Below are 24,809 nucleotides of genomic sequence, written 5' to 3'. Positions count from 1 at the left end.
GAAGACAGGGTTTCAATCAGGAGCACCAATTAGATGGACCAGCAGGGGGCAGGCTTTAGCCGTGAGAAAGGGTTAGGCTTACAATAGTCTTCAGAGAGGAAAGCACACATGCACCCTGTGGGGATATAGTTTAAGTTCTCAAAATGAACATGCGTATAGGTCTTTTACATAGAGACCCTCAGATGCTATCTTCATAATTCGCTGATATTATAACCAGACCTCTTTTGTTGAAAAAGAGAGAAAAGAACTTTTAGCTCGGGAAAGGCAGCCTGCCATAATGCAATGGCTGAATTTTGAACTGTGTCCAGCCTTTCCAGGTTTGAGCCCATGGGAGATGTATGACACCGTGTATGAGCTTCTATCTTGATGTCTACAAGCTTCAGTTTCACTGGTGAACTGGGAAGGTAAAGGGTGGTCCCTATCTCATGGTGCTGCAGAGATGGCTCTAGAAGATGGCATGCTATCCATGGATGGGCTGCAGGAAGAGAGAGAGAGAGAGAGAGAGAGAGAGAGAGAGAGAGAGAGACAGAGACAGAGACACAGAGAGAGACAGAGAGAGACAGAGACAGAGAGACAGAGAGACAGAAACAGACAGACAGAGACAGAACAAGATGCTATCCATGGGCTGCAGGCAGAGACATACAGACTGACAGACAGACAGACAGACAGACAGACAGACCTACCAACCAACCGACTGACTGACTGACTGACTTTCTGACTGACTAAGCGAGATACTGACCAAGCCTCAGCACTGCCCCAGGGATTTGCCTTCCTGCCTGCCTGCTTCCTTGTTCCCCACCATAATGGTTATAGACTCACTGTATGCAAACCCGCAATTAAATGTTTTATTTTATGAAAAAATATATAAATAATAAGATGGACTGGTCTGGTTCACTGGCAGCCATGTGGTAAGCTTCATTACATTGTCACCTAACACTAAGTCTTACTACAAATTCTAGGTAAGAATATGCAGTGAGAAAACAGCAATCCTTACTACGTTGACCTTGTGGAGAGTGGATTGATGGCATCTTATCACAGTAAGACCCTGCAGAGCGGAAGGGTATTAGACTCAGGAGGGATGCCGCGCACTCAGACAGTAGGGGTGAGCCTACAAAAGAAGGAGCCAATGGCTGAAGCTCATGGTTCACAAAACAAAAATGGCTTAGAAATGGTTGAGGGAGCTGAGTGCTTCACTTGGGACTGGAAATAAAATAGAGTGGATAATTTTATGTCCAGTAACATAACTTAGATTCAAGCAGGGGGAGAAGGCTTCTGTGTGTCTGTCTGGCACATATGTCCCAGTGGCATGAGTTGGGAAAGACCCTGTCTGCAGATCTACTGATGAACTAGGAAGGCTGGACTCAATGCAAAAGTCAGTTCATTGCGGTGTGTCAGGCTGTCTTTTCTAGGCTAAAAGCTTTTTTCTTTCTTTTTCAACAAAAGAAATCTTGTTGTAATATCAATAAATTATCTCTATATGACAGAAAAACTGTACTTACGTTCATTTTGAGAACTTAAACTATATCCCATGGGGTGGGTGTGGTTACCTCTATGAAGGATACTGTAAGCCTAACCCTTTCTCATGGCTAAGATAGGATGAACTGAAACAGAATCATCTGTAGAGAGATTCGATCTTGAGCTTTGGCGCCTTGAAGATCTAAGCTTGGTTGAGCAAAACACGGCATGCAATTTGACGAGAGAGTCAGCATGTCATGGTTAGAATAAATGCTGAGAACTCTTGTAAGGGAGGCTGTCTATTTTCACCTCCAGAACGGTATATCAAGGGACTTTTAAATCAACTTTTTATCAGCTTGTTAATAGGGCTTTTCACAGCACACCAACAATTTAGCAAGGAAGCCTGTCTAGTTACTAGGAAAAGTTGGTGTGATTGTTCTAACTCTCCAATTCCCAAGACTCTGTGGAAAGAGTATTTTAAAGATTTATTTATTTCCATTTAATATGTATGGGTATTTAGTCTGTGTTTATAAATGTACAAGGAGGGCATGCCTGGTGCCAATGGGGGGCAGAAGAGGGCATCAGATCCTAAAAACTAGAGCTGCACACCATCTGTGAGTCATCACGTGCTGCTGGGAACTGAGCCTGGATTCTCTGCAAGAGTAGCCAGGGCTCTTAGCAGTGGTGCCATCTCTCTAGCCCTGAAGAAAGTTTAAATCTAAAAATGTCACCTAGTAAAAACAGTGTGGATTTTAGGGATCTCCTCCTGTATCTGTGAGAAACATTATAATAGCCTCCTTTTCAAGGCACATAATTCTCATTTTCCAAGGACATGTAATGCATCTGAATAGGGTAGAGTCTGCCATGATGCTCAAGTGTAATACCAAGATGTTTAAATCCACATAGAAGAAAAAACCCCACATCCATCTAATCTAGAACTCCTGGCCAAGATTGTACCTTCATTGTTAAAAGCAGTCTTTAAGATGCCATATGGAAAAAGAAAAAGAAATTATCTGAGGAACATGGTAGGAATTGCATCTCAGCAAACTGTCTTTGCCCTTTGGCACCTTAAGTTGGTGAAGGGAGCTGCTGTACCTGGAGGGACGTTGTCCATGGCTCAAAGCCATGCTGCCAACTGCAATCAGCTATGCACAAGATGTGCTGAGACACTTTTTTGAGTTGCCATGATTTCTGTGAAGAGATCTTCTTGCAAAACACATCCTTCTCAATGTTAGATACACACTGGTCCTTAACATAGTAGCTGTTATAGCATAGACAGCAAAATTTGCATATGAGAGGCTTGTTAAACTGAGTCGTCAGCACTCAGTCATGTCTTGGCAGTATTTAGAAATAGTCTCCGATGATGTGTGTGTGTGTGTGTGTGTGTGTGTGTGTGTGTGTGTGTGTGTGTGTGTGTGTGTGTGTAGTTATGTGCATGTTCATGTATATGCTGGCTACTGACCAACATTATATGTATTTCTCTATCACTGTCCACCTTATTTATTTTAGATAGAGCCTATCACTGAACCTGAAATTCATGGATTTTGCTAGACTGGTTTGTCAATAAGCCCCAGGGATCCTCCTGTTTCCACTTGCCCAATGCTGGGATGTCAAACTCAGGTCCTGCTGCTTACACAGCAACCATCCTATGAACCATCTTCCCAGCCAATCTCTGATCTTTAAAATGTTGAGATGGCTTTGGCTATGTTCTGTTCCCTAGATGTACAGTTTTCTAAGTAAGAAAGCACAACTTTCCAGGAAGAGCATCCATGTCTTTCTTTTTAGCATCTGCTAATGAACTGCCGGTGATTTATCTTTACAATGGCTTAGAAATACCTGTGCCCTACAATCACAGCACTGCAGCACAAGATAAATGGATTTACTAGATGCACTATGACACAGCCAGGAAGTAGGCAGCTTATTATAAGGAAGTCCCAGGTGCCTACTAAAGACTCATGAGATTTTTTTTCAAGATTATCAACCCGACATCCATACACACCTTTCTTTTCTTCTCTGTAGCTTGGGCTAATTCAAAAGCAAACTGCAACTATTACTTCATGAGTAAATGAGTGTGCACTTCTAAATGTGTCATTGTTCAATGCTACTTTCTACACAATTACTTCATAATCAGCAAGGATTCTATGATCTCTAAATATTCATTCGAAGCCATAATTATTTCATAATCAGTAGTGGTTCTATAATCCTTAAATGATCGTTTAATGTTTACATATCCTGGGTCTCATCGTGATGCTCCCATCCCTCTTAACGAGATTTCAGATAACTTCTGGGATCTCTCTCTAAGTGTACTTCTATCTTAAGTTTTCCCTTATCTCTTATTTATATCCTCCCCCAACCCCCATGTCTCTTTGTCTCTGTCTCTTGTCTCTCCATCTCTGTTTCTCCTGAAATGTTTCTGAGGGACCTTGATGGGCCATATGCTATATAACATCCCCACATTCTGCGTGGAGTTCGCACGTTCTGTTAGCTTTCTGTGACTCAAGTGGTGGTGTCTGCCACTGGGTTGGATTCAACTCTGGTATTCTTTGGCTACATCACGGGCAGCTCTGTGTTCTGATCAGAAGGCACATGATATCTAGCCACTTCTGCTTATTGTGCTGTGGACAGCCGTCAGTGATCAGAGTGACCAGCTTTCAGGGTGGTCCTCATAGCACCGACGTTTGAATGTTTATAGTATAATCCCTAGAAAAGACTACAGGAAGCATCTGCTTGGTGTCTGTATATTTAAAGCTGGTTCTGTTTGTAATCCTTCAAAGTCAGGTCATATGAGGCCAAAGCCATATTTTCTTTAACTGACAATATTAATACTGTGATTTTCTTGCCTTTGGGCATACAAATTGTCAAAAGTCTGAAGACGTCATTGTTTCATTTTGTTTTTCCCATTATCAATACTTGATCTTTTCTCTAGCTGTCCAGAGGGCTGGAGAGACTCATGGTGATGCTTTGATATTCCCAGGCATAAAGTGTGTTCTCTTACAAAATCGTTCAAATACTTTGTGTTTTGTTTTAAATTTCAGTAAACTTCCCATGAATTGAAATGTCAATATCTCCTTCTTTCAGAGTTTCCATTTGTAAAGTTTCCTTTGCCTGGCTTCCAGGGCTGTCATTAACTATTTTCTGTAGTTTCCATTTAAATATTTTATTTAATTTCTTCCAAAGTTTTGTTATTTTTGTAAACTCTACCCTTTCATTTCTAAATCAATGTTGCTTTTGTTTAAAATTCCTTTCTGAATTCTGCCGGTTTCTAGTCTTTCAATTTGAGTTTATTTATTATATTGTATTTTATTTTCATTTCTTAAAGAAATTCAATCTGTATTTGAAAGAATAGGTATAGTTTCTTAAAACTCTTTTTTGTGAGCTTGTCTTTATGGTTCTGTGTGTGTGTGTGTTGTTACTGTACCCTCTTTTTTCTATTAATAACTTTTCATGTAATTTGAATGCATTCTTCTGACTATCTACCTGTCTATTTGTTATCTATGAATGTATCTATAAATCTAAATTGAACAAAATATATACATTTAAAACATATGATTATTTAGTACACACACATACACACACACACACACACACACACACACTCCTGGGTTGAAGTATCAATTGCTCTTTCCCTGCTTCCTGGAAATTTTTGCTAACTTGGTGCTAACTTGGCCCAACCCTTGCTGGTTCCTCCTTCCAGTCTTTATAAACTCAGATACTATGGTCTGGTAGCTGCCCTTTATATGTTGCCTTTGTTGGAAATCCTGTCAAGCCCTTCCATGAGTTTTCTGTGGGCGCTGGCTCTGCTCTCCCGCTTTCCCTGCCCCACTCTACGGATTTTTTTCCCTTGAACTTTGACCTTTTGAATTTCTCAATTTCAGTGTATTCCTTAGACTTCTGACTGGATCAGAAAGCTCAGCCCTGTGGAACAAAGTCCATCTCTGATTACACCATAGAATAACTCATTTTCTGGAAGCTAGAACTGACCTGGGGTAATCGGTAACTGTCTTTTAGTGTGGACTATGGACAATATGTCTATGTGGACTATTACTTCAAAAAAGATACTAAAAGCTTCCAAGCAAGCCCAGTTGCCAAATATCTCATAGATCATGGGTTTGATAGCCTTCAAAGGATGGGGGAACATTATACAAGCTCATTGATGTCATTCATATTGACAGTAAGGTGAGACCATATGATAAGAAATTAGGCAACTAGTGCTGTGCCTTGTAGGCGAGTTAGCAAAACAAGGTTGGGATTACATTGAGTTCACTGCAGTTTCTTCCTTCCTATAGTGGTCATGGGAGATGGAGTCTGTCTTGAAATCCTGCACCTAGGCTGCAAAGCAGCCAGGACAAGGGCTTATTACATGTTCATAAGCTTGGCCTCTTGTGAGGACCCTCTTCTCCTTTGTGATACATGGAATTTTCACCTTCAGATTCATCCTTATTCACTACAGCGTCCGCCAACCATCAGAACATGATACAACTGAGATCATCACAAACATTTAGTTGCTCAAGTCAGATTTGCAGGGATGCTAAGGGTCAAATGTACTTTGATTAGCTCTTTCGTCGAACTGAAAAAGGAGTAGAAATTCATTCTTTGGTAAGAAGCCAGAGTCCTGGGAGAGATGGATAAATGGAGCGATGCCTCTGTGGTTTCTATTGCTTGTTGCTCAAGACCAACAATGACACGAGATAGTTCACAACTATCTGTAGTTTCACCTCCAAGGAATCTGATGCTTCCTTCTGGCCTCATCAGGTATTCATACTTAAATAGACATAGTCACACAGAGATCTACATTTAAAGATTAGAACAAGTCAGGATCTCCATTCAGAGTTGGATGCCTTCTTTGCAGCAGTTTGGGAGATTGGCAAGCATCTTGTCTATGTCTCATATATTTGTGATTAATCCTACCCAAAATAAACTATTTAGAATGAAGGCTCTTCTCCAAATACCCTGTCATCACTTTAGGAGTGGCTGTGGGCAGCATGACACTTTTACAGTGATGAGAGTTATCTGGCTGCCCATGAGACTACGAGGGGGGTGTAAGAAGGAGCACTTACAATTCACAAAGAAGCCGTGATATGGATTTCACAATGACATTCTACAAAGGAACAGCATCAAAACCAAGCAACAGGGGGACATTAATACCCCCAAATGGGGCAGGAAATTCCAATAAATTGAAAAGGAGCTGACCTTCTAACCTACATCCTAAACCCCTGCCCCTGACATTAGGGACTAGGAGGCACACACTCTCTTGCTGCTCCAGCTGCAATGTCAGTAACATTGCAATTCCACTACAGTGAATACACATTAGAGGTCCAGTAAGCAAAACAGACCAGTCTGCTGATGATACGCTACAAGCACCGGCCGCACCTGTAAACAAAATTCCTCTGGAGGACAGAGAACACACTGAGGAAATACATTTGTCCAATTTCTTTACAGCCGATCCTTTGGGACACTGACTTGGGGTTATACCCTAAATGTCCCAAATGAGATTACCATAAGTGATGTAGAAAAGCCACAGCAAGCTGAGTCAAGTGTCACTGAAGGCATACTAGACTTTCCTCATTCACCTGAATTCCATGTGTCTCTTTTAGTTACGGTTCTCCCTCCTATTGACTACAGTTGGATCTTCAAGAAGAGGGTCCTGCATTTCTAAGTAGCTGGCCCCTGAGCTTTCTAGTGGACCCCCAACTATACGGAGTTGGTTCATGTCTGCTCCATCCCACTGAGCATGAGATCCTCAAGTTTTATCCAAGTTGTAGATACTGACATGATTTTCTTTCTCTCTGTATGTGCTTTTGGTAATTCCAGGCTGTGACCATGAGTGATGGAGGCTACAGTGGGTTATGTCTCAGCATCTAGGTTCTGATTTTTATACATCCTCAGAAATTGGATTTCTGGGTCACATGCTAATTCTGACTTTAATTTTTGAGGGCCTTGGCTGCTGGATGTCATCACAGCTGCACAATTTTACATTTCTGTCAACAGTGTGATGGGTTCCAACTTCTCCACATCTTTGTCAGCCCTGAGTTTTGGCTAATTTCTTTGGGAAGTTATTCTAATATGTACAAGTTTATATTTTCTTGTTTTGGTTTTCTATTTGTTTTTATTGGTGGTTTGAGGTTTTGTTTGTTTGTTTGTTTGTTTCTGAGATGAGGTCTCAGTGTATGGACATGGCTAGTCTGGAACGTCTTATAGACTAGGCTAGCCTCAAATTTATAGAGATTTGCCTGCCTCTGTTTCCTGAGGGCCAAGATTAAAGCCACAGACCACCATATCTGACATACTGTTCTGATTTTCCCTTTGCCAAGTAGTCCTAGCCAGTATATTTCCATATGACTATTGGCTGTCTTTGTATCTTTGTGTCTTTGCAGAAATACCCACTTGAATCCTTTGTCTACTTTAGTTAATTATTATAGTTTAATGTTGTAATCACAGTTGTTATGTTTTTCTAGGCCCTGTTTACTGTTATAAAAAAAAGTACCTATGGAAGAGTGAAGAGGAAAAGCAAAACTTAATGCCTAAAACCATTCATGGTTCCATGCTTTAGTGTTAAAAGAAAGAAAAATAAGTCATTGCTCATTTTGGAAGAAAAGAAAACCCAGAGACCATTTATGTTTTATTTTGTCGAAATTTTACTTGAGACATTGATTCCTTTCCTTCCTGAACAAAATAGCTAGGTTTATAGATGAGCCTTATTTCCAAACATGTCAAATTTCCACTGCAGGGATATCTCATGAGCAAATCTAAAACCATTAAAATTATAGATTTTTTTTCTAGGAGTAGTGCTGAAAATGAAGCAAAACAAAACACGAAGCTCCTGATGGCTAAGGCATCCAGGAGAGGCTCTAGGTGAAATTCTCAGTTCTTTGAGCACAGCAAGAGGCATCTTATCAACCTTGAGTGTGCTGTTTTAACTTGTGAGATCTTTCAATCCTTAAGTCATTGCATCAGTAACACTAAAGTACTTGGGAAGATTGGCTTCCCCTTAGCTTAAGAAGAAACCAGACCTAGCTTTTTGGGTTGGTTTGTCTCACTACCAATTGTTAAAGCTCAAGGTTTTGATCTCTTTCAGAGTAAGGGGTCTTATGTACAGTCAGTTTGGGGCACTTGAACTCATTGCCTGAAGAGCTATCACATGTGCTTAATTCAACCCAGGTATTTTTTTTTTAATTTTTTTAATGACAAAACAAAAATACATCTAAAAGCGAAACTTCTGGAAAAACCGTTTGTTCTTCCCTGTCTTGTATCGTTCCTCAAACTTGACCTTGACCTCCCGCCTGGCCTTGCGTTTCAGTGCTGAGTCTCTGAACACATCCTTGTTGACAACAGTTTTGTCCAAGGGGATATCCACAGAGTACCTTGTGGGCATGAAGTGGTTGTAGTTATAAACTTTCACAAAGGACTTGATCTTGGATTGCTTGGTGATCTTCTTCTTGCCCATGGCAGCTGTCACTTTTCTGGGATAGCGGTCAATTCCAGCCACCAAGGCATGGCTGTAAGGGCGGTCGGAGGTGCCATCATCAATGTTCTTCACGATGACGGCTTTGCGTCCAGAGTAGCGTCCAGCCAGGACCAGTACCACTTTCCCGGGTTTCATAAGCTTGCCCATTTCGACAGCAAGCAGCCGGCACCCAGCAAAAAGGAAGGAAGGACCCTTCCACTCAACCCAGGTATTTTTAGATAAAGAATCCCAGCCCCAACACTCAGCAGGCTCACAACCAGAAACACTAGAAAAGGACCTTCAACACTTGACTTTCAGTCCTAACCCCAATCTTCCTTCCTCAAATCACTTTTTCCAAGCTCAAGACAGAAGCACAGCTGTCTTACAGGAGATGAGTAGTGGTTTTTCTCACGGGGTTGGGGGGAGTGAGGAGAAGGCATCTGGACACCGCTGTTAAAGAAGAGAGATTCTTGGGTAAAATTGAGAACTAAGAGGCAGTTCTCTCAAGGGAAGGACTTAGGTGAGATGTTGACCCTGAGATCATAGTGAAGCCATTCAAATGTCCCTGTTGTTTCTATGTGTATCATGGATGGGATCCTTCTGAGAATGCAGAATACAAAGTGATTATGGTCAAGACTGAGGATTAAATTTACACTATCCTCTTCTGATGGCACATGAGAAAGCTGCACTTGTAATTGGACTGTATAGCAATTATCTTGAATAATCTGTATTTGATATATGTTTGATATTTCTTTTATTTTGGGAAGCTGGAGGATCTCTTTCAAAGTAATCACTAGCACTAACTGAGGAATGGCGAAGGTCTGATCGTATGCGAATGACTTCATTACAGTTTCATGGTTTGACTCCACTCGAAGATGACCAATTACTTTTGAGCACTTCTGTGGGATTTAGAAGCCTGACATCTGAGAAACAAAATATGATAACTTAAAAGAACACAGAGTTTTAGTTTGTTTAGAATGAATTAATTAGAATAGATAGGTAAATTTTCTGGTTTTCAGAAATATATAATAAAAGAAAATCTTGGGTTTTTTAAAAATTTTTAGTAACAAAGTGAAGAGCTGATTTTAACTGTCCTAGATGGGGGGAAAGGATAATTTTTATTTTTGTCATGGCAAATTGAAATTCATACTTGAAAAAAATCCATGGATAACCTAAAAGAGAACATACTACTGAGTCTATGGTACATTCAAACCCAGGAAACTGAGGCTAAGTAAAGTCACACCAATGGTGCTAAGCATGTGGAAAACACCAGGACTAAGAAAGGAAAAGGACTCCATTTGCAATTTATTTGAATTCAGACATAAAATACTAAATTGGCTCATGACTGTATCATAATTGCATAGAGAAAGCAGAAGGGACAGTGAGATTTGGCTGGAACATTGGATCATGGTTAGCCAATGTTTGTCAAAGACTCCTACAGGTCGTCTATATTGCCTGACAGAAACCACCTCATTACAGGCATGAGCAACAGTATTGATAATAGTGATCATGTTTGTTTCCATTTTACTTTAAGCTTAAAATAACGAAGCTTAGAGAGGTTAAGAAATACAACCCATGTCAGAAAGATGTATGGAGCCCAAACTGGAAACTAACCTCCCACCATTTCATAGCCAATTTCACAACCAGTTTTCTAAATCAAGTTTTTAACTTGGTAGTGTCCTTTTAAAATACTTACACACTATTACTAAACACCCAACAGTGTTCTAGAATTTAAAAAGAAATAACAGCAGGACAAAAAGTTTATTTGCTGCTAACCAAGTAGTACTAACTACCTAATAACGACTACTCAATGTTCAATGACTATTTTCCAGGCAGAGATATTCCAGAAGAGTATATTCTTCTGTAAGTTCACCCCTTTTAATCACTATTTTAAAATTTTGTAAATTTTGCCATCTATAATGATGCCTGCCTCATAGTGGGACAGTTTCGAAGTGGAGGTTGAAGTCTTGATTTTTAATCCAGTCTCCACTGTCTCTCGGTCTGTAGATTCTGGTCTCACCAAGCAGTCTTCCTGTGTTTATTTGGTTTATAATGGTTTTCAGGGATTGAGAGGTAAATATCAGATAAAATCTCTATAATAGCATTTTCTGAATGTTGGACATTGGATTGTTATAGACATTAGTGGAGCTGTTGTTGAGGATTAAGGGGCATCATTTGGACCAAGAAATAGAACTCATTGGCTACAGGAAGACTCAGTTTGGGCCCTGAGTCTCATTAGATATGTGCTTTGCTAAACACACTGATAGTCATTCTAACATCCTTTGATGAGCTGGCCTGTAGCTGGACATTGGTGTCATAAAAGTGATGTGTTCTGTGTTCTCAACAGGATCCCTGTCTAGCAAGGGCAGGTAGGCAGATGAGCAAATAGATAGCTATACTCATTGATAGAGCAACAACAGAGACTTCACAAAACTGCCGAGGACGCACAGGCAATGTCATTGCTGCCATTGGCAAACTAATCTTGTGGCTGGATTTGTTCAGCCTAAACTTTCCTTACTCAAAACAAATTGATCCACTGAAATTGCAAAGGTAAATAATAGATAATGTAATGTCTGCTTTTGAATTTGAGAGGTTTATTTATTTATTTTCTAGCATGCACAGCACAGCAGGGCATTCAGCTCAGAGTTCATAGAGCCTGACAGTCAGGGCTGCAGTCACCTGGACCATGGTTAGTTAGGTGGTCAAGTTTCAACATGGCTTCTTTGGGCAGGAGGTACCCATTTCTGCCCAGCTGTTGGCAGAGACCTTACTTCCTGGCCAGTTACTTCCTTCTGGGCTGTTTGAATATCGTTAGTACAGGGCAACTTGCTTGGCTCAGAGTAAGAAAATCAAGAATGATAGTGAAATGGAGTTGCTGTCCTTGATTCCATCTCTGCCATTGCATTCCCAATTCTGCTCAGAAACCACCGGTGAGATGATCCAGACTCTCATGGAAAGCGCCAAGAACAGAATTTAATGTATGTGTTAATTGCTACCACGCAACTTACATGAAGCAAATCTTTTTAAATTATGCCTTTTCACACAGTTCTTCCAGACCATTTATTTTTCTCTACATTATTCACTTGCTTAAGGCTAGAAACATCAACTTCCCCCCTTAAAATTGCTTTTGCCCTTAATCATCTTGGTAATAAATCATTTGGCAAATTCATTTGTATAGACACCAAATACCACTGTCTGGCTTTGAGGATTGGTTACGTGGGCATGGTTTATTTTCTAATATTGAGCAACCATAATTGGTTATTGTTTCTCAGATGGAGAGGGAAATCTTCTAGACAGCTGAAGGCATGGCTCCGTGTACACAGGGTCTGTTGGTGCTTTCTCTAGACTTCCTCTGTTAAGCTGGGCTAAGCAGTGTGCCCCGTGCTTATAATCCCAAGATTTTGGGAAGCTGAAACAGGAGGATCTCAAGTTCATAAATAACCTGGACAATGTTCCAGGTCCTTCCTTGCCTTAGAGGTACAGTTCCAGGCAGAGCCCCTGTCTATCAGGTGTGACGGCTGTAGTTCAGTCTCTTGTTCCACAATCAATAAATAATTCCAGTACCCAGGAGAGAAGAGTGTTAGCCCAGAATGCCTTTCCCTTTGGATTCAGTGAGGTTTCATTTCTAATTAGTTGTAACTAATGACTAGGCATCTTGTCTTTTACCTTCCAAATCCGTACAAAAACCCCCAACCACTTGGACCAGCATGCCTTAGGAGATGAGTGGTTGGTAACTCGACGGTTTTATTCCTAAAGTTAGTGCCAGAAACTTGAGAGAAGACACAGCTCTACTGCTGAATCAATCCTCTGGTAAGTTTGGGGTTAAGTACCTGTTAAGTGGCAAGGGATCTGCTGGCAGCTAATCATTTTCTGTCCTGCAGTAGTATTTAATTTAACTCCCCCTAGGGCCTGAAAGGCACTTTGCGGACTTGGAATACACATTGTCCTCTCATCCTTATTATATGTTATTTAAAGGGAAAAACTACCCAGTAAGAGCCGAGGAAGTCCTGCTAGGGAGTTTGGTATCCCTGCAGACCAATAAAGTCATGGAGTTCCACTACTCTTTCCATATATGCCATAGTATATTAGCAACCTGTGTCCTCCAAATACACGACTACTGCCATGGGTAGATATCAGAACCACTTCCATTTTGACCTAGGGCCAGCATCGTGATCCTTGATTATGGTTTATGGGCCAGGTTTGCTGCAGCCTCCAATCCTATTTCTTCTCACTACCTAAAACTGACAGTCACCACCCTGGTGCGGCATCCTGTCAGGGTAAAGTTGCAGTGTGGTTGTATTTTGGGGAGCTCTTCACGGCACCGACACGAATGCTCTGTAGACCACACAGTGTCAGCATCATCTCCCACTTCCTTCTGCAGATTTAAACACTTAACAGCATCGTGTCACAACGGGCTGAGGACATGAATCCATTGCATCGTGCTGGGTGCTGAGAGCTCTTGGCTCAGCTTAACTGCAGCATTTTGGTTTGGTTACTGTACACAAAAGAAAAGCCGTATGGACAGTTTCCTTTGTGCTGAAGGACACCCTTCAAAACAATGCCTTGTGGAGCTTGGATGAGCATCCATTAAAAAGTCAGGTTTTGCCCTGTCATGGACCGGTAGAGCGCACCAGTTTTCCCTTGTTGCTCTCAAGCGCTTACAGCCGAGGGCAGCAGAGCTTTGTCCTGTCGGCCTCTCTGGTGAGTTCTGATGGCGGAGAATACAATGCCCCAGTGTTTGCCCCTTCTGCGGTTCATTAGACCTTGAGCAGCTGCTCGTGTCCATTAGCAGTCTCTTAAGCAGCAGGTTGGGGAAGCTGCACCACTATGGAGCTAACAGTGAGGCTGAGAGCTAGGAACAGAGAGGGCCACCTGCCAAGCCCTGGCAGGAATACTATGTCAAACTGGGGAGCATTTGTTTTCGAATAGTATAATGTTATTGATGGGTTGTTATATACGGTAGGCACAATGCATATGTGTATCCGTGTGAATGTTTACGTGTATGTATGTACGTATGTGTGGAAGTCAGAGGACAACCTTGGGTACCATTCCTCAGATGATTTCTGAATTTTGTTTGAGGTAGGTTCTCTCAGTGGCCTGGAACTTCACCAAGTAGATTAGGCCCATCGGCCAACGAGCTCCAGATAACCCCCTGTCTCTCTGCCTTCCAGCTTGCCTTTGCTGGGTTTAGAAGACTAAACCACCTGTCTGGGCCTTCTGTGTAGATTCTAGGCATCTGTGCTCAGGGTCTTAAACTTGCAAGGCAACCCCTTTATTGGCTGCCATTGCCTCAGCCCTGGAATGAGCCTTTTTATACAAGTTTGATCCAAAATTGTTTAAATGGGCTTAAGTGGGTCTGTTTGCTGCTGCTGCTGCCCCTGCATATCACATGTTGATGGGAGCGTCATCTCTAAAATTGCCATCCCTACACCTATCCTTACATGGGCTGAAATAATAGCTTATAAATCAGAGGCACACGTCCTGCACTGATTCTATCTTAGGTTTCTAGGCTGGGAAAATATCATCTAATTATTGCTCGAGGGCACGCGTGTTCATGCTGGTGTGCACGTGTGATCTGTGTCTAGGTCCACGAAAATTTGTGTCCTTACGTGTGTGCTTTCGGGGACCAGAGGCTGATGGCAGGTGTCTTTCTCTGTCACTCTCCACCTTATGTTTGAAGTAAGATTTCTCACTCAGCATGGAACTAGTTAGATTGGCTGGTTGGTGAGCTTCAGGGATGCTCCTGTCTCTGCCTCCCCTGCAATGAGGTTGCATAAAGACACCAGGGATCCGAACTTGGATCCCCACAGCTCACATGGCCAAAGCTATTTGGGGAGGGGCTGACATCGCCCCGGCCCCACCCTCACATTTTCTACACAGCAAAGAAAAGAAAATAAGTAAGCCAGAGAGCCAGATGCAGCTTAAAGCCTACAAATTATTCCCAGACTTGAGCTTCTTTAAGGCTCTATTTTAAGATGCAGCACTTTTTATATTTGTTTCAACAGGAGGGCTAGAGGATTAAAAAATGCTTAATTGATGGAAAGTAGGAGTGGTTACTCCCCCCACCTCCTCTACTCAGCTAAGCTAAAATGGAAAGCAAGCCCCATTCAATTCTCAGCCAGATCTGGAAGACATTATTGCATGAGAGAGAAAATCCTTTGAGCCCTCATATTTCTCCATTGCCTACTTTGATAAGTGTATGTGTATCTAGTTCTAATTACTAAGGAATCAACCTCCATATTTACAACTACTCACAAAAACAAACAAACAAACGAACGAACAAACAAAGCAAACCAAAAACCAAAACCCCAAAACAAGATCTGGGAGAAGGAGCCAGCATATTGTCTCCCTCTAAAACAGGGTCCTGGTAAGGGTCTCTTGTTGTCAGACTGGACAGTGGATTTTGTATGATTCCAAACACAGCCAATATCATCTGAAATAATAATTATTAAATATCGTAGTTAATTTAATAATTATCTGCTTTACTAATGCAAGTAGCAAAATTGGCCTTTTGATGGTCACCTATGATCCTCCCCTCCCCGCAGCCCCACCTCCCCACCCCGGGATGCAGGCAACACCTGGGATCCACATTCATTCATTTCCCCAGCAGGAAGCTGTGACCCTGCTAGGGAGGTGCGGTAAGTGGTGATGACCACACCTGGCAGCAGAGCATCTCCTGGGGACCGGGACTGAGGAGCCTTCTCTTGGAGTGGCTCTATGCAGCTGGCGCAGCAGAGGGAGCCTGGACTCCAATGGAGGAGGCTGGGAGCTCAGGTCGCTGCTGCATTCGGAGGAGCCCGGGCTGCAGCCGCTGTGTGAAGTTCCCAGCACACACTCAGCTGCTGTTCTGCACTGTCAATTGTGGGTGAGCCAGGACAACAAGGAGAGCGATCCCATTTTGCCTTCTTAGAGAAAAGGCTGAGAAATGAGCCGCCCAAGGAATCTGGCAAGGAGAGGAGTGAAAGGCAGCTTCCTGCCAGCAGCTAAGTTGTAAAATTGCTCTGGAGGCTGCCCAGGGAGCGTGATAGAATTGATAAGAGCAGCGCAAGCCGGTTTCCTGAGCAAAGGCATGCCCGGCTGCACTTGAGTCGGGGCGCAGGAACGCTGCCCGCGCCTCCTGCAACTATCTGTGGCTGAATAAAGGAAAAGAGCCTAGGAACACAATTGCAGGGGGATTCCTGAAAGGAAAATACATCTACCCTCAAAGGAGGGGAGCAACAACCCAGCTGGCCTGTGTGCATTTTTAGAAGGAGATTCCCTCAGGTATGTTTTCTTTACCTCGCGGAGCTGCTTCATCTGCATGAGATTTTAGCCTCTGTCGGTTTCCCACCCCCACGGTCCTTTCTCTCTGCACTTTTGAATCACCGTGCGGTTCTATCCATAAAGGGGATGCCCCTGTAAAAGCTAGCTTCTCTAGGTTCATAATCAATGATGCTTTATTGGAAATCATGGTCTTCTTCTCGACCCTTACTTTATTTTGAATGTAGCACGGTAACTGTTTGCTTACTTTGCAGTCAACTTTCAGGGGAATTACTGTATAGGAGTAAATAAGATTGGGATAAAAGTCAGGGTTCTCTTTACTCCCTTAAGGTTTGGGGACAGGTGAAAATGAAAGTCAAAAAGAGATATAAAAGTTGAGCGCTTCTAGGAAAGGGTTAAAAGCCAAGCCTGGTGTTGGGGGTCGCCTAAGTGTGTGTGGCTGAGCTTCAGGTCTGGGGCCAGTTGAGCTTTGGGATGGTTCTGCCTATCCAGGACTGAACCAGTCCCTTGGGGTGATGATCCCAAAGATTTACTATCAAGAGGTGAGATTGGTTGGCTCTGTTTTACAACTATTCCACGGCATAGAATAAGGCAGTCTTAAAAAAAAAAAATCCAAGACCCAGCTACTTGAGTAGAACGAACTTCTGCAATTACGTCATCAACATACTTGTATAATAAAGAGAAAGATCGAGCAACAATCATACCTAGGTGATGTGACAAAGCTGGATTTCATCTTTCCCGTGAAGGCTTTAAGGAACAACGTGAAAGAAACGAAAGAGGTGGGTGGAGAATGTGCAGAAACATGAGTTTTTAAAAAGCTTCTGTGTGTTGGAGTTCATAAATGAATTTTCCTGAGGAAGGAATTTTGCCATTTTTTTGACTCGTCAATACTTTCACAAAAGTGGCCGAAATTGACAACAAATTGTACGCATGCACGTGCATTTAAATGAGCTTTTCTAGAATGAAGGGAGAAAAGTGAATGAAAAGCTACCTCTTGTGTATGTGTATATGAAATAGTTTCTAGATTTTCTGCATGCCAATGTGGACAGTTTTATCCTAAAGCTTTTGGACGTTGACTTTTAATTCCTGTTTCTGCTTTTTAAATGATATATTAGCTGCTACAGATTAGAGCCAAATGGGATTTAAATCAATTCTGCACCTCTGACTATATAGAAAATTATCACTCTGTTTTGTGTGTGTATTTTTTTAAACTTAAAGTGAGTTTTTTGTTTTTGTTTTTGTTTTTTTGGCCCAGTGGCAGCAGTCTGGAATACTAAGTTGGGCTTTACACCAAAATGAGGTAATGAGTTGCTATAAAGTCCTTGTTGGTATGGCAGAATATACTAGAATAGGGCGGATATCTACAAGCAGCTGTTAAGACCACAAGAACAGAAGATGAAGTGTGTATCGGTGGGAGTGAAAAGCATAGGGTATTTTTCTACTTTGACACGTGGTATCATGCAGGTCACCCATCTATAGATAAGGCATCCCAGCAGAAATGTGACAATAATTTCAGAGCACTGTATAGTTGCTTATTTTTAAGACAGATACACAGATGCCATATTGGACAAAGAATATTTGAATCTCATAGGCAAGTGAGAACTGCCTTTCCAAACTAAAAAAAAAGTTGATTCGTTTTCAAACTGCGTGGCGTTTCTTTGGGACTCATTTCAGCAGAATTATGGGCTTAGCTCTGGGGAGGTGGGGGCAAAGAAGATCCAGGTTTGTTTTCTAAGCACTTATTTCCTGCTGGACTTTCATCAAAGAAATCTGGAAACATCTTCCATAAGAGCTTACCACCATACACCTGGACAAACCAGTGTGCGTGCAGATGATCAGAGGTGTTAGACGGGCCCAGGGGGGTCATTTTTCATGTGCTTCTTATTAACCACACCAACCAGTTTCTTCCTGGGTCCCGCGGCACCTCCTCAAGCTGGTCTTCTTTTAGTATCTAGCAATGAAGAATGTGGCAAACAGAAGGAGTTGCTTAAAAGCCCATGGATCATTGCAGACAGGTGCAAGTGTAGAGGTTCTTCTTGGAAAGACAAATTACTCTAAGTATGTTTGTGTAGGGCAGGGAGCCGTTGATGATAGGGTCAGAGGAGAAGGAAACACTTGGATGTCTTTGCTCATTTAGGGCCAGCCAGTGTCTTTGAATATCTGCCCAGGAAGCTCCTATACTTTCCCCTCCTTCTTCCTCCCCAGGGACTATAGTACACACAACCCCCCTGAGCTCTGACAGGCATGGGACTCCTGTATTTTGTGTTCTGGTTTTAACACCTTTGGCTTCTGATGTATATTCTTTCATCCACATAACATTTACCACACAAGAACTTTCCCCAACTTACTAAAGGTATTGGAATCATCTTGCCACATGAGGATGACATATGTAGGATCCTTTCTTTCGAGGCAGGAATTTGGGGAATACTAAGTGCGTGCTAAGTTTGTTTCTAGAATGTACCTTTCCAGATCGAGAGCTATTATCTGACGGTTTTGTTGCTGCCGCCCAGTATCAACTTCCTCAGTCATGGACATTTAGAACACCATCCCTCAAGTGCTAATTGCACATCCAAAAGATTGAATTGGTATCTTCTGCTATTGTTGGAAATCATTTCTGGGCCCACGGTTATCTGTGTTTGGATAAAAAGGCTTTAATTCCTTTCCGGCTGTTTTTAAAGGAGGGTTTATTAATAGCCCTCTCAGCCTGCAGCTTTGGAGCCTGCAGAAGACTGAATACCTGGTGCTGGAATCACCAGAGATAACGAATACCACCACAGTGTTTGCTCCGCTTCTGGCCTGTCAGAAAAGAGTTAGACGGAGCCATGGAGATGGCTCTGCAGGTACAAGTGCTTGCCAACAAGGCCGAGGACTTGAGTTTAACCCCTGGAACCCACATAAGGGAAGGAAAGGACTGATTCCCACAAGTTGTTCTCTGAACTCTATGACCATGTCATGGCTCGCACGAGCTACCCTATCACAAATAAATATGAGAAGAGGTGTTACATAAAAAGTAGTGAGGGAGACGGGAGAAGATCCCCTAACACCTACAGCAGAAGTTTCCTGGAGGAAATTCAGTCACTGTAAGGACACATGGCATGATGCCTCTCCTAGTAGTAAGGCTGGTTGTGAGCCCAGTGACATACACACTTCCTGCCTCTCTGCATATTTTAGTTATGGTATACCTGTTAGCCTCCACATGCCCAAATTATTATAGCCTGCATGCAGGTCATGTTTTATATTGATCTTCCTCCACGGAGAGTTAAAAATATTTTGTAGAAATAAATACTGGTTTACAAGATCAACTCAATACGATAAATCATAAAGTGTTTATGTTTAAAGGTAGTCACACAGTGTGAGTTGCCTTCTCAAATGATTTCTTTCCCCTGAGAATTCTGAAGCCCCATCATGGCCATCTCTACTTCCCACAGTCAGTCTCTACTGGCTCTCATCCTGCTCTTGGTAAAACAATTTATTTCTTAGCAGTTAGAATCTTAGAATCTGGGTGCAATCTGTCCTTTTTTTATAATAGAGAAAAAGTGTTTTGCATGAAAATATTTTGCTTAGCATATTTCATAACTGGAAACAATATCCTCTGTGAATAGCTTTCCCAGACACACCACACCACACATACGCACACGCACACACACACACACACACACACACACACACACACACACACAAGAGACAGAGGAGTACAAGTGTTGACAGAGATGGCTGCGTGTGTGTGAAATTTTTTTTATTTTTTTAATTACATGTATACATGTACCCACTTGTTTCTAGGTGTGCCACATGTATGTAAGAAGAGGCCATAAGAAGGCATCAGGTCCCCTGGAACGGAAGTTGTAGGTAGTTGTGATCAGACTGATGTGGGTCCTGGGAGCTGAACGTGGGTTCTTCGCAGGAGCAGTAAGTGCTCTTAACACTGAGGCTTTTCTCCAGCCCCAGCTCTATTGTTTTATGTGTGAGAGAAGCTGATAACTTACATGTGGTCAGTGAAGGCAGTTTCCAAGAGGGAACATGGACACAGCCTTAGGGATGCTGGTAGAGGCTCAGATGTGTTTTGAATCGTACCCTTATTAACTGGCACATAATTTTTAAAAAACTGAAAAAACAATGCTATTTATCAATGAAAACTCTAGCACAGCAGTTTCAAGCGAGGCATGCCTAGATGACTAATGCCGCACATCAACAGGAGTCCGGCAGGAAACAGGAATATATACTATAAAAATCTTGGATCCGTTTTTCACTAGCTAGGTAATTTTCAGGTGTTGTTTTCTTTTTTTTGTCCTTTCTTATCTGTGAATCTGTCTGGATAGCTGCTTCAGAAGACCACAGGTCAGTAGTTTTAAACGCTCACTATTGTTTGGGCTCTAGAAGATGGACTCCATTGGAGGAGGCAGCTGTGGCGTTTATTGGATACAGCTGGATTTTCCAAATAGGCTGAAAAACATGTAACTAGTCTGTGTTTGTCTGATGGAGTAAGGAAGCAGTATCCTTCTGCCTTGGCTTGGGGTTTATGTGTATATATACATAATATATACAATATATATAAAATATATTATATAATAAATTACATGCAGTGGGTGTCCAAGGAGGATGGTTTCAATGTCCCAACAAATACCATCAAAATCTACATGTATTCAATCCCCTATGTAAAATGCTGTTCTATTTTCATACAAACTAATCATATCCCCAAAACTGTCACAATATGTAGTTCTGTAATCTGATCTGATGGAATATAGATACTATAGAAACTGTGGGCACACAAGATTGCTTAGGGCACAATGACAGGAAATCAATTGGCCTGTTCATTCCAGGCAAGACGTCGAAATGCCTTTGGTTTGCAGTCAGTTGAGTCTATGGACAACAGAAGCTGTGCATACAAAGGGCCAGCTGTATTTTGGAGAAACTCCTGTATCTGTGAGTGAGAACACATTTTTTGTAGCTTTGATGGATGTTGAAGTCCTTCTTTTGGTAAGCCTGGTGTGGTGGTATACGCCTGTGATCCTAGCATTTGGGTGGTAGAGGCAGGAAGATGAAGACTTCAAAGCCAGCCTCAGTTATACAGTGAGGTCATGACGAGCCTGGATTATGAAACCAAGAAATAAGAAATGCTGGTGAGGTACTTTACTAGCTAATTTTTAGAGTCAGTGATAGAAAGCTGCTCCTAAAAATGAAATAGATATATATTATGTGTAGTCTTCCTCACTGGGTGTACATACTCCATGAATAAACATACCCAAGGAAAACCACATTGCAGAGTCTCATGGCTAAGGAGGCAACCTTGGCTGGCAAAGCTCCTGAAATCTAGAGGCAATTCATGCTTTCTGTCAGTTTTATAGAAGGTTGACTGGCAGATCACAAAAGCACATAGATCACTTTATACGTGTGGAAAAAAATAAAATACAGTTCTTAGAAGGTAGCATGTGAGGTGGGGCAGTGTGCGTAGTTATCCAGCAACACACCAATACATTATTGGAAGATAATTGCTGGACATTAATGGCACAAGTGTTAGCTGGTAAATATCCTGCTTGGCTACACACACGTTAGAGTCACTGCATTTGATCTCTGCCTGCGTCCATTTCATCTTGAACCTCACTCAAGCAGCCCCTGCTTCTAGACTGGGTGACCTAAATTTCACAAGTGGCCGCCCTACTTCTCCTTCCTGACAACACCTTTAGAAGTCAAGAGACTGCCGAAGCTTCCCCTGAGTGACTCTCCCTCCTGATTGCCTCATTTCTGGAGGCTCTAGACTCCTTGTCCTTGGGGCTCTGCTCTTCCTCATGGCTCACATGCCCTCGTCATGTGTATTTTCCCTGTTATGCTTCATTTGCTGTTACCAACCCTGGTCCATGTCCTCGTTCATCACTTTTTTCTTAGAGCATTGCCCCAATCTCCCAGTCTTTCTGTCTACAGTGAGACCTCTTTTGAGCATCTGCTCTGCATGTGCCTGCCAAGTTAATTGTCCTAAAAAAAAAGTCATGACACACATCACTGTCCTCAAAGGTTTCCATGGACACCTCTGTGTATATAAAATAAAGTTCAAAAGACAGATACAAGGCACAGAGGTCAAAGCACTCAGTGAAAAATTAAGATAGGAGTTCAGATCCACAGAACCTCTATAAACGCTGGTTGGATGCGGACGCTTACCTGTAATTCCAGACTTCAAGGAGGAGACCAGGATGCCCCAGGGCAAGCTGACTACTCAGCTTTGTGAAGCCTGGGTTTTATTGAAGACCCTGCCTCATTCACTAATGTGGAAGAATAAAGAAAGATGTTTCTGGACAGCTCCCTGAGGTTTCCACATACAGAGAAACATGTTACTTCCACACTCAAAACATATATGCACACAAATGCAGTACACACACACACACACACACACACACACACACACACACACACACGTACGCACGCAATGCTTAAAATGGGAAAAAATAAAATAAAGCTTAAAATATTTAGCTTTTCAAGAAACCCCTTTTACAAACATGTCCCAGCCTGCTCTCTTGACTTTCTTTCACTCTCCCCCTAACCTCTCTCCCACTTGCTCAGATTATTGTAAATTCCAAACACTTCTCCACTGTAAAATTTCATGACTGTAAACTACCTATCTAATTTAATAAACAAATCAAATATCTTATCACTAGATTTTCCTGTGGTTTTGACTTGAAGTTCGAACTTGTAGGGATTCATTATAGTTTTCATAAGAATGGGCCTGTCTTCATTACAAACCCCTTCTATTCAAGTGTCTATGCGAAATTTGTTCATTTGGGTTTTTTTGATTGTTTTGTTTTGACATCATAAAGATTATTGTTCCCAGAGTATTCATAAGAAATGATTAAAATAATAAATGATGAATGTTCAATGAATACGAGCTGGAATTCACAATCGTCTTCCTACTTTTTAAACACTTTTATATATAATAGTCTGCTCATAGATGTGCTTGATTTCATATTTAATTTACATTGGATATTATTAGTTACTAGCAAGAAAAAGCAGTCAAGGGGGGAGGAACCTAATACATAGAGTAAGAGTAAGAAATTTATTCAGCGACAGAACTCAGCCTTTACTGTGACCCAAGATATAGGTGTGACCTCAGCATTTGGGACAAATCAGAGTAGCTTTGAGCAGCCTTCATGGGATAAAATCTATGGCCCTGAGGTCCCAATAGGCAATTGCATTGCTTTTCACAGTATGGGAGCAGCAAATCTCAATGGCAGTAGAGTAACAGCTGATGGGGGAAATGTCAACCCTGTAAGCTGCCTTCGGGAACAGGAAGCATCTGGAGAGCAATGCTCATCCAGTCATACTGTCTGGAGCACCTGACTTCAGGAGCACTGAGTAAACAAAGGGCTTCTGAGCACACCAGCTGAACACCTCAGCTGTGCAAGCATGTGACAAGTAGCAAGTGGATGTGTGATAAGGACTTGCGTACTTAGCTCTGTCTAGGTCATAACCATGTAACCTTAGAGGCCCACATCAACTTCTAATGGTGGTTGTTTCCTCTGCTTGGTTGGGGTTTCTGAGACAAAGCTCTACGTTTCATTTTCTGTTTGAGTTTCTGTGTTTCCTGATTGATTCCGTACTGAATGCTCTACCTCTGATCTAAATCTTCTCGCACTCACTTTAGCTGATGTCGACTGCAGTCTAACTCCTTCCTAGTTCATTCATTTCAGGATGCATCTTCCTCAGCATTCAGCTCCCTGTGTGTCCATCAAGAGCCACAGTTACAGTAAATCACCCAGCAGTCATTCAGCACTGCTTCATTTTTATTTTTTGGAAGGGATTCTGCAAGTACATGTTCATTCTAAAATAGAAGACAGTGGTACTGATTGTGGATACATGAAATTTCCAATAGTAATTTTATTTCTGAATAAATGTAATAAATAAATAAATAAATAAATAAATAAATAAATAAATAAATAAATAAATGCAACTGAAGAGTTTGAGAAAAGGGAGGCCTACACTCCTCATCTGAACTTCAAAGGTGGGGAATTGTGGTTAGGAAGATTCAGGACCAGAAGCTACTGGGACAAACCTTGATGCATCATTCAAATATTTCTTGTGTCTAAATTTCAGAGCACTTGTTTCCCAGTCACTTGACCATGTTGGCCTTCAGATTCTCTTACAGGCAGTTCTGAAAATGCAGAAAAAAAAATCCACAAAACACGGGACAAATTTCAAATCCTTTTAGAATTATAAAATTCTACGCATAATTATAAAATTCTAAGCACAGTCTTTCAATTTCTCAGAGTCTGAGAAAAACACCTTGTCAAGCAGCCACGCTTTCTAGATTACTGAAACGTCTGCAGGAGAAAAGGTTAATACCACATCAAAATGAACTGAGAATCCATGCTTGTTTATACTCAAATGCAAAATGTTATTACCGTATGTGTCAAAATTAGTGATAAAGATAATTTGAAATTTAATGGAGGAACATTGTGAACTAAGAAGGAATTCAAACCTGGTGAGCCTCTAACTAATTCACAACAGGAGATTTCAAAGAAAGATAAACTTAGTAGGTATTTGTAGGGAGGTTACTATTAATAAGTTAAGACCGGAGGGCTGCCTATATGGCTTAGTGGCTTCAGGGGTTTGCTGCCAAGCCTAATAGCATAAGGTAGCTCAAAGATCCCAGTCTAGAAGATAACTG

At 41.7% G+C, this 24,809-nt stretch overlaps 1 protein-coding gene and 1 pseudogene across 2 annotated transcripts in view; one reads left to right on the top strand and one right to left on the bottom strand.

Moving 5' to 3' along the window:
* Positions 1–8,656: 8,656 nt before the first annotated feature.
* LOC100912027 (60S ribosomal protein L27-like) lies at positions 8,657–9,101 on the bottom strand (annotated as a pseudogene). The gene has a single exon (XR_015628217.1). The product of XR_015628217.1 is annotated as a 60S ribosomal protein L27-like (transcript).
* A 6,448-nt stretch (positions 9,102–15,549) lies between these two features.
* The window catches only part of Unc13c (unc-13 homolog C), a 449,047-nt gene continuing 439,787 nt past the window's right edge, over positions 15,550–24,809 (top strand). Inside the window, exon 1 of the mRNA XM_087560698.1 lies at positions 15,550–16,162. The gene's annotated coding sequence lies outside the window, so the exon portion shown is untranslated. The remainder of the gene's footprint in view (positions 16,163–24,809) is intronic.

This window comes from Rattus norvegicus, chromosome 8 (genome assembly GCF_021556685.1).
Source record: "Rattus norvegicus strain SHRSP/BbbUtx chromosome 8, alternate assembly SHRSP_T2T, whole genome shotgun sequence".
NCBI lineage: Eukaryota > Metazoa > Chordata > Mammalia > Rodentia > Muridae > Rattus > Rattus norvegicus.
The sequence above is the reverse complement of the archived record's forward strand: the minus strand, read 5'-3'. Positions and strand labels throughout refer to the sequence as shown.